Source organism: Dendrobium catenatum, unplaced genomic scaffold, assembly GCF_001605985.2.
Source record: "Dendrobium catenatum unplaced genomic scaffold, ASM160598v2 fragScaff_scaffold_323, whole genome shotgun sequence".
NCBI lineage: Eukaryota > Viridiplantae > Streptophyta > Magnoliopsida > Asparagales > Orchidaceae > Dendrobium > Dendrobium catenatum.
The window spans coordinates 3,129,044-3,143,300 of NW_021318785.1; positions in this window are offsets into that span (position 1 = coordinate 3,129,044).

A 14,257-nucleotide genomic window follows, 5' to 3' on the forward strand; every position below is an offset into this window, starting at 1 on the left:
GAGAAGGCTCAGCTCATGATGCTCGTATCTTCCAACATGTTCGTCTAAGGAGTTCTCTATGCAATTTTCATATACTGCTATCAGGTAATATTTAATTAATAATTAATAATAATCTTATTAAGCATGTTTTATATTAAAGGTAATAAGAAAATTAACATATTTATTAACAGGTAAATTTTATTTAATTGGCGATGGCTATCTACTGCAACAAGGTTTTCTTAAGCCATATCTAGAGACGTGATATCATATACCAGATTTTCGATGAGGAAGTCGACCAATTATAGGGCATCGAGAGATATTAATATGAGGCATTCCTCGTTAAGAAGTGTAATAGAAAGGGCATTTGGTTTATGGAAAAAAAATGAAGAATTCTACTAGATATGTCGAACTATTCTTTTAAAAAACAGCAGCTTATTATAGTGGCTACAATGGCACTACATAACTACATAAGAAGGCATCAGTCAAGGAGTGATCCAAAATTCGAGGAATGTGATGCCGATGAAAACTTTGTTCATTCGGAGCAGAGTAGTTCCTACTTTAAGAAGAAGTTAAACCCGTGGAAAGTACAAATTATTCTGTAGAGTCTATCAGGTAATATTTAATTAAAAAGTAATAATAATCTTATTAAGCCTATTTTATATTAAAGGTAATGAGAAAATTAACATATTTATTAACAGGTAAATTTTATTTAGTTGGCGCTGGCTACCTACTGCAACAAGGTTTTCTTAAGCCATATCTATAGACGTGATATCATATACCAGATTTTTGATGAGGAAGTCGACCAACTATAGGGCATCGAGAGATATTAATATGAGGCATTCCTCGTTAAGAAGTGTAATAGAAAGGGAATTTGGTTTATGGAAAAAAATGGAGAATTCTACGAGATATGTCGAACTATTCTTTTTAGAAAACAACGACTTATTATAGTGGCTACAATGGCACTACATAACTACATAAGAAGACATCAATCAAGGAGTGATCCAAAATTCGAGGAATGTGATGCCGATGAAAATTTTGTTCATTCGGAGCAGAGTAGTTCCGACTTTAAGAAGAAGTTGAACCCTTGGGAAGTACAAATTGTTCTGTAGAGTTGCTTAATGGCGAAGGTGCGAATGATATGGCTGAAGTTAGAGAAACTATAGCAATGCAATTATACAGTTACATGAGTTGCTTATATATGTAACTTACATCAAAACATTACCGTTGCTAGGTCCTAAGTCCTGGATGAGAAAAGTGAAGTGTTGGGTTAGGTAGTCGACATCCAGCATAAAACTTGTCGAATAATCATGACATGAATACTTTAAAAATTGAGTTAATAAAAATTTTGAGTAAATCAAGTTGAAATATAATACTAAATCATTGATGATATACTTATAATATATTCTTCTTTTATTTTAGATTTCCTGATGAAAATTGAGAGTTGTCAAGTATGAGTTCCTCCAAAGTAAACATGAGACAACAATAGTTTAGTTTTGTTATTTGGTGGTTTTTAATTTTTTATTTTCATATACTTTTAGTTTTTTTTTACTTGAATTATAGGTGAATTGAGTGTTCAATTGATGTAAGTTTTTGTATTAGTTGTTCATATGATTAAAGGATGAATCTTTTTGTAAGAGTTGAACTTCAATAACTTTTGTATGTATACATAGACTTGACAAAACACTGGTTTCAAAACAAAATGAATCGATTGCAAACTGTGCGTCTCAAACTAAGTTAGAATATTAAGGTTACTGTAGGCTTCTATATTTGTAAATGAATTAGTTGGTTGAGTATTCTACCTACAATCGGATGTTTATTTACTTTCAGGAAATGATATAAATTGGTTCATAAATCATAAATTTTGTTTTTATAGGTTACTGTATGAAGTAAAAAAATAGTTCCATTGTAGCATAATATCATTGTTCTAATTTACAACCGTTGCGTCCAGGAGTATTCGCGACGATTGAGAAATATATATTTTATCATTTAGCGGTGTACAAAAATCTGGCACGTAATTAGATAAGAGAGAGGGTGCGTCATTCATTAGAGAAACAAAGATTTTTAAGTGGAAAATCCCTGAATAAGGGGGAAAAACCACGGGGCCTGGCCCAGTATAAAATAATCCACTAGTATTGTAGTTGATTACAAATGAGGTCCTTCCTCAGAAGAAGGCCTTAGCTTGATATCAGTACATCTTGTAGAGTACATTACATGGTGAGAATACAAACCATCATTGTTAACGTGTTTGTTAGTTTAGAGAGACCATAATCTGATGACGGAGGTCAGAAGAACTGTAATCGGCAACGACGGAGATCATAGAGATCGTAGTCAGGACTGTACTCAGTGGTCGACATAAGTCAGAAGGAACGTAGTCGGCTGGTGACGGATGTCAAAAGGATTGTAGTCGGTGGGCGACGTAAGTTAGGAGGACCGTAGTTGGATGGCGACGGAGGTCAGAAGGACCGTAGTCAGTGGGCGACGTAAGTCAGGAGGACCGTAGTTGGCTGGCGACAGTGGTCGGAAGGACCGTAGTCGACAGGCGACGAAGGTCGAAAGGACTGTAGTCAGCGGGATGTAAGTCTGAAGAACTGTAGTCTACTGATAACAGAGGTCAGAAGGACTGAAGTCAGTGGGCGACGTAAGTCAGGAGGACCGTAGTCGGCTGGCGACGGAGGTCGGAAGGACTGTAGTCAGTGGGCGATGTAAGTCAGGAGGACTATAGTCACCTGGCGAAAGAGGTCAGAAGGACCGTAGTCGGTGGGCGATGAAGGTCGGAAGGACCGTAGTCGGTGGGCGATGAAGGTCGGAAGGACTGTAGTCGGCGGGCGACGTAAGTCTGAAGGACCGTAGTTGGCTGGCGACGAAGGTCGGAAGGACTGTAGTCGGTGGGAGACGTAAGTCAAGAGGACAGTAGTCGGCAGGCGACGGAGGTCAAAAGGACTGTAGTCAGCGGGCGACGAAGGTCGGAAGGATTGTATCTAGTAAAAGTCCATCAATGGACTGAAGTTCAACATCAGATATATGTCTGGTGAAAGCCCGATAATAGTTCAAAGTCCAGTGTCAGGTAGAAATTTGGCGACGAGCGAAGGTTCTTCATCAAGTAGAAGTCCGACGTTAGTATTTGGGTAGAACTCCAAAGTCGCTTGGAGATCAGGCAGAATTTCGGCGTCACTTGGAGGTCGGGCAGAATTCTGGCGTCACTTGGAAGTCGAGCGGAATTATGGCATTGCTTGAACGTCAGAAAGAACTCCGACGTTGCTTGAACGTCAGATAGAACTCTAGCAACAGGTAGAATTCTGGCATCAGGCCGAATTCTAGCGTCAGGTAGAATTCTGGCGTCTAGCAGAACCCCGGTGGTGGTGGTCGAGGAGGAGTTTCTTCCCTCCTATCATTCTCTTCTTCTTGTTCTTCTTCTTCTTCTATATCTTGCTTGGGCCCTAGCTCCCCCCCCCCCCCCCCCCCCCCCCAAGCGCGTGGGGTTTGTGTTTTTTTTTTTGATTTAAAACCCATTATTGAACTATCAATTGCTTCTTTTGTTATGGTAAGCCTATGAAATTCATCGCTTGTTATTTCATTCCGATATTGAATCCCTTGATCGTGGACCGTTCGTCAGGCAATTGAAGGTCTTAATGATTGTGAAATTTGGCGATCTTGGGCTCGTTGGATTCTTCTCGTTGAGCCGCTTGCTTTGATTATAAGCACGTCATGTTTGAGAACCATTTAATAACTCAATTTGTGGTTCGAACCTTTCAATAGTGCTTTGGGTCTTTGATTTGGACCCATTTGAGCTCAGATTGAGTCGAATTTGGTGTTGTTGGGTTCTTCCTTCTGAGACGATCAGTTCGACTATAAGTTTGCTGAAATCAGAGTTCAAATGATGCCAAATTTAATTTTTGAAGTTTCCAACTCAATTTTTCCCTTGAGTTTCATGCTCGATCTAGATAATTTTTTAAGGATATATCAGATGCCCCCCTATTTTTGGACGTCGAAGCTCCAGGAGTCCGAAAATACATGCGTCGACACTTTGCACTTGCTGAATCGCAAAAAATTGCGTTCCAAAAATTAAAAACTTGCTCATAGAGGCCTCGTTGAGCTCCGAATGTGTCAAATTTGAGTCCGAAACATCAAAAAACGTGTCCATGGACCCCAAAAATATCGGATGAGGACCGTCCGAGACAAAAATAAGAGCTCGGACGCGTTAAGCCGGCGGCGGCTCACGCGCGAAACAACGCGACCGCGCGGTTATGCCCTTTTTTTTAGTGTGGGCCCACTTGTATTAAGAAAATTCGGAAAAAAAAACTCCTAAAAATTAGGAAAAAAAATTAGAAAAATTTAAAAAATTCTTAAAAATTCCAAAAAAAACTTCGGAATGATCTTTTCTTCCCAAAAAAAGGCTATAAATAGCTCCCCAGGGCCAGGGGAAACTTGCTCCTTGTCCTTTTCTCCTTCTGAATCTGTGACAATTGAGGTTTTTTCCTATTTTTGAGTATGTGACTTTCCCTACTCAATTTAGCGCCTCTCCTCTTGTATAGAAGTTGGAAGTTTCTCTTTTTTCTTCTTCTGGCTTTCTAGCAGTGAAGGCATTTCGTTGTTTTTAAGTAGGTGACTTTCCCTACTCAATTCAGCATCCCTCATATTGTATTGAAGTTAGAAATTCTTCCCTTTTTTCTTCTTCTGGCTTTAGAAACCTTCCGTTGTTTTCCATAGGTGACTTTCCCTACTTAATTCAACTCCCATCTTTAGCGTAGAAAGAAAATTTTCTTCCACTGTCCACTTCTCTGTCAATCTTCTTATAGTTGAGACATTCTGTTATTTTTTGTAGGTGACTTTCCGTACTGAAATCAACGCCCCTCTTATTGTACAGAAGTTAGAATTTTTGCAATCGTTTCTTTTCTTTCCCCTTCTTCGTTCTAACTTTCTAACAGTTAAGGCATTCCCCTGTTTGTTGTAGGCGGCATCCCTTACTAAAATTCAGGGCCCCTCTCTATGTGTAAAAGTTAGATTTTTGGATTCATTCATTTTCTTCTCCTTGAATCTTCTTCTTACATTGGAAGCATTCCACTGTAAGTCATAGGTGACAATCTCCTATCGAGCTTCAGAGCCCCTTTCTTGTGTGTAAGGAGATTTTTTTTCTTATTTTTCTCTTGTGAACTTCTTACATTAGAGGCATTCCACTGTCAGAGATAGGCGGTATTCCCCTATTAAGCTTTAGTGCCCCTCTCTTGTGTTGAAAGAGTCGTGATAAGAAGCTCTTCTTAAAAGACGATCCTTGATAGAAGAAGATCAATTGCTGCTTGCATGCGATGGTGATTTGAGAAGATCTGGCGGTAATAATATCCGGGAGGAGAGCCAGTAGACTAGGAGAATTTTGATGTTGTTTGAGCGGAAGTCTGTCGGCTATGGACAATCGAGTTGAAGCTCATTAGCAGTCACCGACCGAGTATAGAGCTGAAGGAGAGATTTCAGGGGTGTGATGTAAGAAGCAGTCGAGCGAGAAGCTGATGATGGCCGATATGAAGTGAATGACTGCCGGAGAAAATTCGATGAAGGCCTGATGATGGCGGGTGTCCAGTGGAATTTTGCTAAGGCAATATGTATCTGTGCTGAAGTGTAGCGACATTAGATATCCTTGATTCAAGGGGCCAGAGAAGTGTGTTATGTCGACATTCTGGTGACACAATAACATTATTAACTAAGTAGAAGCCTGATGATGATCAGGTTATGTTCTTTCACAGATGAAGTTGTAGAGAAGAAGTCACTTGAATCCACCAAGTATATTTGACTGTCTTGATGATAGTAGCTTGTAAGAATAATGTCAATGTGCTTTTTAATTTTAGTTTGAGAATAAATGTACCCTTGAACTTGATGTACAATTCTGTAATATAACTCTAGTGATATTGTATATGAAGTTGAGAATTGTCCATTAGAGAAAATTGAATTTTTTATACATCTATAAGATATGCTTTGATATCTTACCCCTAATATTTTTTGAGGCACTCTTAGGCTGCTAAGGTCTTTACAAGAGTAATAATTCTATCAACCACTTGCTTTAATGAAATCTTTATAGAGAGAATTTTGTTCACTCAGAATATTGCTTAATGATGTTGACCTCTATAAAAGATGTTGTGAGAATTCACTAAGGACGTATGACCTATCCGAGGTTGTATGTCAGAGCACTACTCGATGACATTAACCTGTGTGGAAGAGGTCGAGAGAATCCACCAAGGATGCGAGGCCTTTCCGAGGTTGTATGTCAGAGCCTTAGCTCGACGGCCTTAACCTGTGAAGAAGAGGTCGAGAGAATCCACCAATGATGTGAGACCTATCTGAGGTTGTATGTCAGAGCCTTTGCTTGATGACGTTAACATATGTGGAAAAGGTCAAAAAAATCCAACAAAGATATGAGACCCTTCCAAGGTTATATGTCAGAGCCCTGCTCAATGACATTAACCTATATGGAAGAGGTCGAAAGAATCCACCAAGGATGTGAGACCTATCTGAAGTTGTATGCCAGAGCCTTTGCTCGACGATATTAACCTGTACGGAAGAGGTCGAGATAATCTACCAAGGATATAAGACCTATCCAATGTTGTATGTCAGATCCTTTGCTCGATAACGTTAATATGTGTGGAAGAGGTTGAATCGAATTCCCCTGGTATCAATTTTTCCTTGATTGGGAGGACGTGAATGCTACGCGCATCCCGAATTAAAGGTAAAGAAGGGACTTGTTGGTGGAATTTTGAAAGCTGATTTTGAAAAGCTTGATTTTCTTTGGGAATTTTAAAATTAAAGTTAAATTATAATTCTAAAATCGAATTGTCCCATTAGAAAAAGTATATCACCTCGAAATGTGAAAATAGAATTTTACAATAAGATTCAAATTTAGAATTATGAATCTTATCTTGAATATTATGGCCAGATGTTAAAGAGAACTTCGTTTGGCCCCGAAGGGGCAAGATGAGGTTCAACTAAATATTTGACTACGATAATCAAGGAGGGTGATCATTAAATTCATATCCAAGGCTTCATCAGCGAAGGATATATCTCCCCAAAGGGAGAAATATCATCCGATGATAATTCTTTGAAGATGATGATGATGATCATTACTATTTTAATTTTCCCAAAGAAATCAATTTAAATTTTGAAATAGATCAATTTTGAAAATTAGGTATTTGTGGTTCTAAATCTCCTACGAGTGCAAGCCCTCGTAGTTAATTACATCGTAGGGAGACAGAGTCCCCTACGAAAACTCTCGATTAAAATAGCGACGAAAATTTATTTTAAAGATTTTTTATGAGTGATATCAAAGATGTGAATTTGAAATTTCAATCGGGATTGGATCGAATTTTGAACACTTATTTCAGGAGTCAACGGGGAGAGGTAGGAGGTACCTAGAGATTCTGAAATAATTCAGAAGTACCCCAATCTAAGCTAAGTGTTAGGCTTTAAATTTTGGGCTGAAATGAAATTTAGTTAGAGTTGAGCATTTTATTAAAAATTTGGGATTATATTCCTGAAGGTTGTGGTCTTATAATCAAAGATCTGCCCCAAATCCTATATCTAAATTTGGACACTGGACCATAGTCGTCCGAACCTAACTAATGCATTGCAAAATCTGGACTTACGCCGACCTGGATTGGGGAGCCAGTTAACCACCTAATCTATTTAAAATACATGAGTTCGATCTTTTATGAAAGAGTGGTAGGGACGTTTCATTTAAAGTTTTAGAGAGTTAGGGCCGGCATCTAGAGATTTTTCTAATTTGCCCTTTAACTTATGTTGGGTGTAAAATGCTAAAGATTAATGCAATTAAAATTTTGACACTTTTAATTTGTTTCTAATGCGATGCATGCTAGTTAACAACTTCAAATCAAATATGCTTGAAATTTTAAAAACAGGCTTAGAAAATAATTTTTTAGAAGATCGGGCTTCCCCAGGTCCGGCACTTCGTCCTCATAGGTCAGACTATACGGACTCTACCTGCAGGCGGAAAAGGGTCTAAAGCAAGGAGAGAAGAAATGTAAAAATATGCATGCGACCCCGGGATCGATCCTCAGCTAATTCCCTAAATTCGTTGTCTTTCTATGTTATTTAGATTAGCTAAAATTTTAAATTTTAAAATTATGAGTATAAAACTTTCACATCCTTACGAGTCTCATGTATCTAGCCGAAAATAAAAACGACAAATAATCGTCAAAAAATTAGGAAAAGTGGGTAAGTCTATACGTAATCATCTCAACACATCAAATATAAATGAATTACTTAATAAATATTTATAGGCAAAGTTGTCTTGCTTATAACAAACCAGAGTCTATAAAAAGTAAAGTGGCCGGACACCACTAACAATAACACGGATTCTAAACCTAGTAGAGACGCAAGTGGTTTTGAATGGGATACTTTTGTCTTCAAATCTTCAATCTTGTTCTCCTTCGGGCTCCTTTCTTTCAGGCTCATTGGATTCTTCGTAGTAAGCTACCCAAATGGATAGGAGGACACTTCCTTTAAGGGGAAGGCCACTCTTTCCTCTTTGAGTAGTGAAGATGTTATCCAAATTTGGATCTCCAAATGGAAAAAGGCTACTCCCCTGAGGGATGTCCTTTTTCCTCTGGAGTCCAAGCTTTGGACCTATGTATCCCAACTCAAAATTCCACTTTAACAATACTTAACACTTACACAAATTACATTTATATAAAAATCAAAATTCTAGACTCTCCTGCAGGATTATCCTAAGCAGTTAATAAATCAAAAGCATCTATTCCCAAGCAGTTATATATGTGCAGAAAAGTAAATAAACACGCTGACCACGCTCTTTTTATTTTGGGGGCTTAGCAGCTGAAGCACCTATGCAAGTATTTATATAATTGATTTAGCCCCTTTTTATTACTCTGCATGGGCGTGGCCACCTGCAGAAAACTATGTGAACATCCAGATCGTACCTATCCTATGGGTAATCTAGTCGCTAAACACATCAATCATCTATAAAGTACAGTAAAAAGTAAGTATACACGGCAAGGCAATTTCATCCACAACATGCAATAAAACCATGAAAACTTTAGCACATAGCAGAAAAGTAAACACCGGCCTAACCTGAGTCTAGAGTTGGTTGTCCTAGAAAACCATCTAAAGTGTGTGTAGGAGGTCGTGTGGCTGAGGTAAATCCTAAGCTGAGTAGTTAGTTGAAGTTATCTAAAATTCTGGGTTTGTTCAGGCTTGAGGGGAAGTTTATGTTAAAGTTTAAATATTAATATATTAAGAGCTTATTTAAATATATTTTTAAGAGTTAAATAGTTACCACCTTTATTTCACACCGAGGCCTTGAAGTTTATTTCACCTTCCTTAGGGCTAAGCTAATAGCCTCGTAGGCCTAGGTTACCCATTAGTAATCGGGGTTAATTAAATTATTTTAGTTAATTGAAATTAAAGGATATATTAATATCAAATACTTTAATTTGTTACTGATTTTAAAAAGGTTAATTGAGAATTTTATTAACCAAATTATGAAAATCTGGAATTTTAATGAATTAACTAATTTTAGGATTTATCTAAGTGCGTTAAATAAGGGGTCAAAAGTTCACTTTTTATATTAGAGTTAACCTTAGAGTTTTTAAATTTTTAATGAATACGTACTAGACCTTAATACGAGTTGTTAGACTGTTAGCACACTCAATTCGGAGTTTTCTATAAAAAAGTTATGAACTTTCAAAGTTTAGTCCTAAATTTGAACTACGGTTGAGTGAAATGTTGACTTTTTGATTTTGACCAAGTTTTGGTGGTTTGACATCTTTAGAAAATACTAGATTTTAATTAAAATCAGATGCAATTGAGTTTGGCTGGTTTGGGCTTTTTTGGAATTAATTATGAATATTTAAAGTTTGATTTTTTTTTTTTGAATTATTTAAGTGTTTAAATGGAGGTGATTTTGGAATTTTGATCCAAATCAATCCCAAACATGGTGGAATCACTCCCAAAGATCAGTAATGGCCTAAGGGGATGTTTCCAAGTGTTTGGAATTTTTTTGAATTTTTTAGTTATTTTTAATTAATTAATTTAATTAATTATTAATTATCATTTAAAATTAAATTAAGGTCAAATTAGAGGTACAATCAAAGGAATTTTATTTTTTATAGGTAAAGGGCTATTCTATGGTTAGTTTGAAATATTAATTACAATTTTTTGAGTTAATTTGGATTTAATATTTTTTTTTTGAATTTTTGGGTCCTTAAAAGGGCTGAAACTTGGACATGCTTAATTTTCTATCTTAATGTCCTCCAAATTCAATGAAATTTAAATCTAAAGTACATGTTGTCACTATGTTTGATATGTTCAATTTTCATCCCTATTGGATGTGAATACAACCCCCTATGAATTTTCTAAGTTTTCTAGACATTTCCTTGATTATTTTCCCTAGGTGTCTCTATTATTCAAATGTTCATGAAATTTGGTATGGTTAACTCTGGTACACATGCATTCACATCACAGAAATTTCATAAAAAATACTAAGTTTCTATAGAGTTATGAATTTTTAAAGTTTAGGGTCCAAAATGGACCCTTTACCTTAAAAATTCATATCACATAAAATTAAAGAGCATCTGATCCTAGAAAAATCACATAATGTGCCTAAGATGCTCAAGAACATTCCACCAAAATTTGGGATTATTTTGATCCTGGATTGTAATAAAATTAGGAAAATCTAAATTTAAATAAAATCAATTTTATTATAATCCAAAAATCAAAATAGATTAAAATTAATTTTAATAAATACTACATTAAAATATCTTTCCAACGAGCCCAAGAACATATAATTTGGTGGCAAATTCAATTTTCTATAAATTTTGGAAGATTTTGAGCATTTTTTGAATTATTTTTGACCAAATTTGGTCAAATCGGCCGTCGGCGCCAATGATTGGCACGGCGACGCGGCGCCGCAGCATAGTGCCACGTGGCAGGTCCTGAGTGGAACACTTAACCAATGGCTTAGATCGAGCCACGTTGCACCCGTGGTCTAGACCGACCCACGTTCAAATCCCAGGGAAAACGTGCGTGGTATGCCCAGATCTGGGCCGTCCGATCTTCGATCAGACGGTCCAGATATTGTCTAGTTCATTTTGACTAGAAAACTTTAAATGCTCATATCTCCCAAAATACTCAATGAAATTTAACGAATTTTGAAACGTAGCTTGAGGGCAATAGAATCTTCCAACACCTGAAGTTTGTAGGCTTCATGTATTGTAGATTTGTTGTAGTTTCAAATCAAAGTTTTAGATAAAAGTTGCAATATCATACAATCCTTTGGACGGATTTCGGTGTTTTTAGGCTCGTTGGAAAGATCTAGATATCCTCTACAACTTTACTGAAGGACACAAGAACTTTTGACGGCTAGATCGAAAACTGCTATAAGAATATCATTTTCTCTCTCTTTCTCTTCTCAATTTTGGTTCCTAGCTCAAGCAAGCAAGCTCTCTAATGGCTGGAAGGAGCCTAGTTATAGAGGAGAAGCTTATTCATGCCTTGGGAGATGTTGTGGGCTGCTGTGATTAGAGTTTTAGGAAGGTAGGGGGTGAAGACAAAATCTTGAGTGAAGAGTGAGGTTCTCCCCACCCCCTCTCATGATTACCACCTAAAATATGATAAAGGGAAGATATTAAGTGCTATCAAACATCCTCTCCAGCCATCAATCTTCATAGAACTTGAGTTATCAAGTGGGCTTGGCATACCAAGGTGATAAAGCCATTCATTAAGTAGGTTTGACCACTTTGACTAATTAAAATGCCACATAGGTTGATGAGGTGACATGGAGAGTGTTTTGAGCTGCTCTTGGATGACTTAAAGGGGTTTAAACACTTAAGGGCTAGATTTTGAGTGCATTTAAGGGAACTTTGAATAAGTTTGACCAAGTCAAAATGGAATGACTTGGTCACTAAGTCAAACCCATGGTGACTTAATCCAAATGATTTGTATATATTTAAATCAATCGTTGAAGTGATTTTGAGAATTTAAAGGTCTTGATTTGGTCAAATGGGTTAGAATAACCCATTTAGACCCTTAAGGGATGATTGGGTCAACCTAGGTTTACTGAGTCAACCAGGTGGGTCTAGAGTCTAGAGATGAGTTCAATCAATTTGAAATGACATTTATAGACCATTTGAAGTGGTTCAAAGGTCTAGGGAGGTTAAATCAGTCAAAATGCCTATTTTGACCGTTAAAGGCCTGTTTGGTCAACCTATGTTGACTTGGTAAACCGGGTTGACCCAGGGTCTGGGTTTGGATCCAATAGGTTTGGTTTAATATTTGAAACTTGCTGGAAGTTATTCCAAGTAATTTGGAGGTCATTTGGTTTTAAATCGATGTTTGAGCCCTTAAAGGAATTTTGGTCAAAAAGGTCGAACTGGTCAACCAGGCTCAACCAGGGTCAGGGCTTAAGCCCATTGCACTCCTAGTGATGATTAGGATGCAATGGAAGATGTTTTGGGGTTTGATTTGAAAAGGGGATGTTGAAGCCTTTAAAAAACTCCAAAATTACCTTTAAGGGGCATTTTGGTCGTTTTGACCCCTAATCAACTAGAGGTCAAAATGGGTCCACAAAAATGCAGTTTACTATTCAATAGGTCAGGATCAAAGGTCTAGAAGTGATTGGAGGCTTTGGAGAAAGCTCTAAGGTCAAAATCTACTAAGTGAAAGGCCTAGTGGCATGGATTGTAAATATTTGAATATTTTGTAATCTTTGAAACTGGATTTAGTTTATGATGTTAAATTCCTCCAAATAATGTCAAATTTGGAGGGTTGACTCTAGAGACATGTCACATCAATATGGAATTGACGGATCCTGAATCAGATGGCAATTGACTAGGTTTCAAGGTGATGAAAACAAATCACCTAAAAAAGGTTTTAGGACCTCGGATTTTTTTGTTTGAATTTCTATATTTGAACTGGACTTTGGATTTTAAAGTTTAAGTTTGAATTATCTTAATCATTTGCAATCAATTGAATGACTATTAATGATTAGATAGATCCTAAACTAGGTTTGATATTGATTTGAAGGTTGAATGAGGATTCGAACTGGAGTATGGGTTTTGAGCTGGATTAAGTTAAAGTTTGACTGGGTTTAAAACCTGAATTGATTTGAATTGATATGAATTTGGATTAATCCTAGGGTCTAGAGTCCAGAGAGGGGTTAAAAGTGACCTCATACAAAAACGAGGTCAACAGGTTTATCTTTAGACCGTTACTGCCTTTTTGAGGTCGAGATTAAGACCTTGTCCAAGGAGTAGAACTCCATCAATGGACTATATAAAGCTTGCAATTAATTGGAAGTATCCTTGCATTTGCTTGGATTTTCCTAAAATATTATCTTGATGTTAAAAGTATTGGAGGATCTATTTGACCATGGTTGAAGTCAAAGTTGCCCCCAAGTCCACATCTGATTCTTCTGAAATTGATGCAGCAATGACTGGTGTCAGGAAGTTGATAAGAGTAATTTTTTGAGATTGGAGCAATAATTGCCCCCTAGTCGAGAACGATGTTCCCACAGACGGCGTCAAACTGTTGCATCCAGGAGTATTCGCGGCGGTAGAAAAATATATATTTTATCATCTTAGCGTTGTACGAAAATCCGGCACGCAATTAGATAAGAGAGAGGGTGAATCATTCATTAGAGACACAAAGATTTTTACGTGGAAAACCCCTGAATATGGGGGCAAAACCACGGGGCCTGGCCTAGTATAAATGAATCCACTAGTATTGTAGTTGATTACAAATGAGGTCCTTCCTCGGGGGAAGGCCTTAGCTTGATATCAATACAACTTGTAGAGTACATTACATGGTGAGAATACAAAGCATCATTGTTGATGTGTTTGTTACTTCAGAAGGATAATAGTTTGAAGACGGAGGTCAGAATAACTGTAGTCAGTGGGCGACGGAGATCATAAAGACCGTAGATGGGACTGTAGTCGATGGTCGACATAAGTTAGAAGGACCGCAGTCGGCTAGTGACGGAGGTCGGAAGGACTATAGTCGGTGGGCGACGTAAGTCAGGAAGACTATAGTCGGCTGGCAACGGAGGTCGGAAGGACCGTAGTCGGTGGGTGACGTAAGTCAGGAGGACCGTAATCAGCTGGCGACAGAGGTCGGAAGGACCGTAGTCGGCGGGCGACGAAGATCGGAAAGACTGTAGTCGGCGGGCGGCGTAAGTCTGAAGGACCGTAATCGGGTGGCGACGGAGGTCGGAAGGACTGTAGTCAATGGGCGACGTAAGTCAAGAGGACTGTATTCGGCGGGCAAC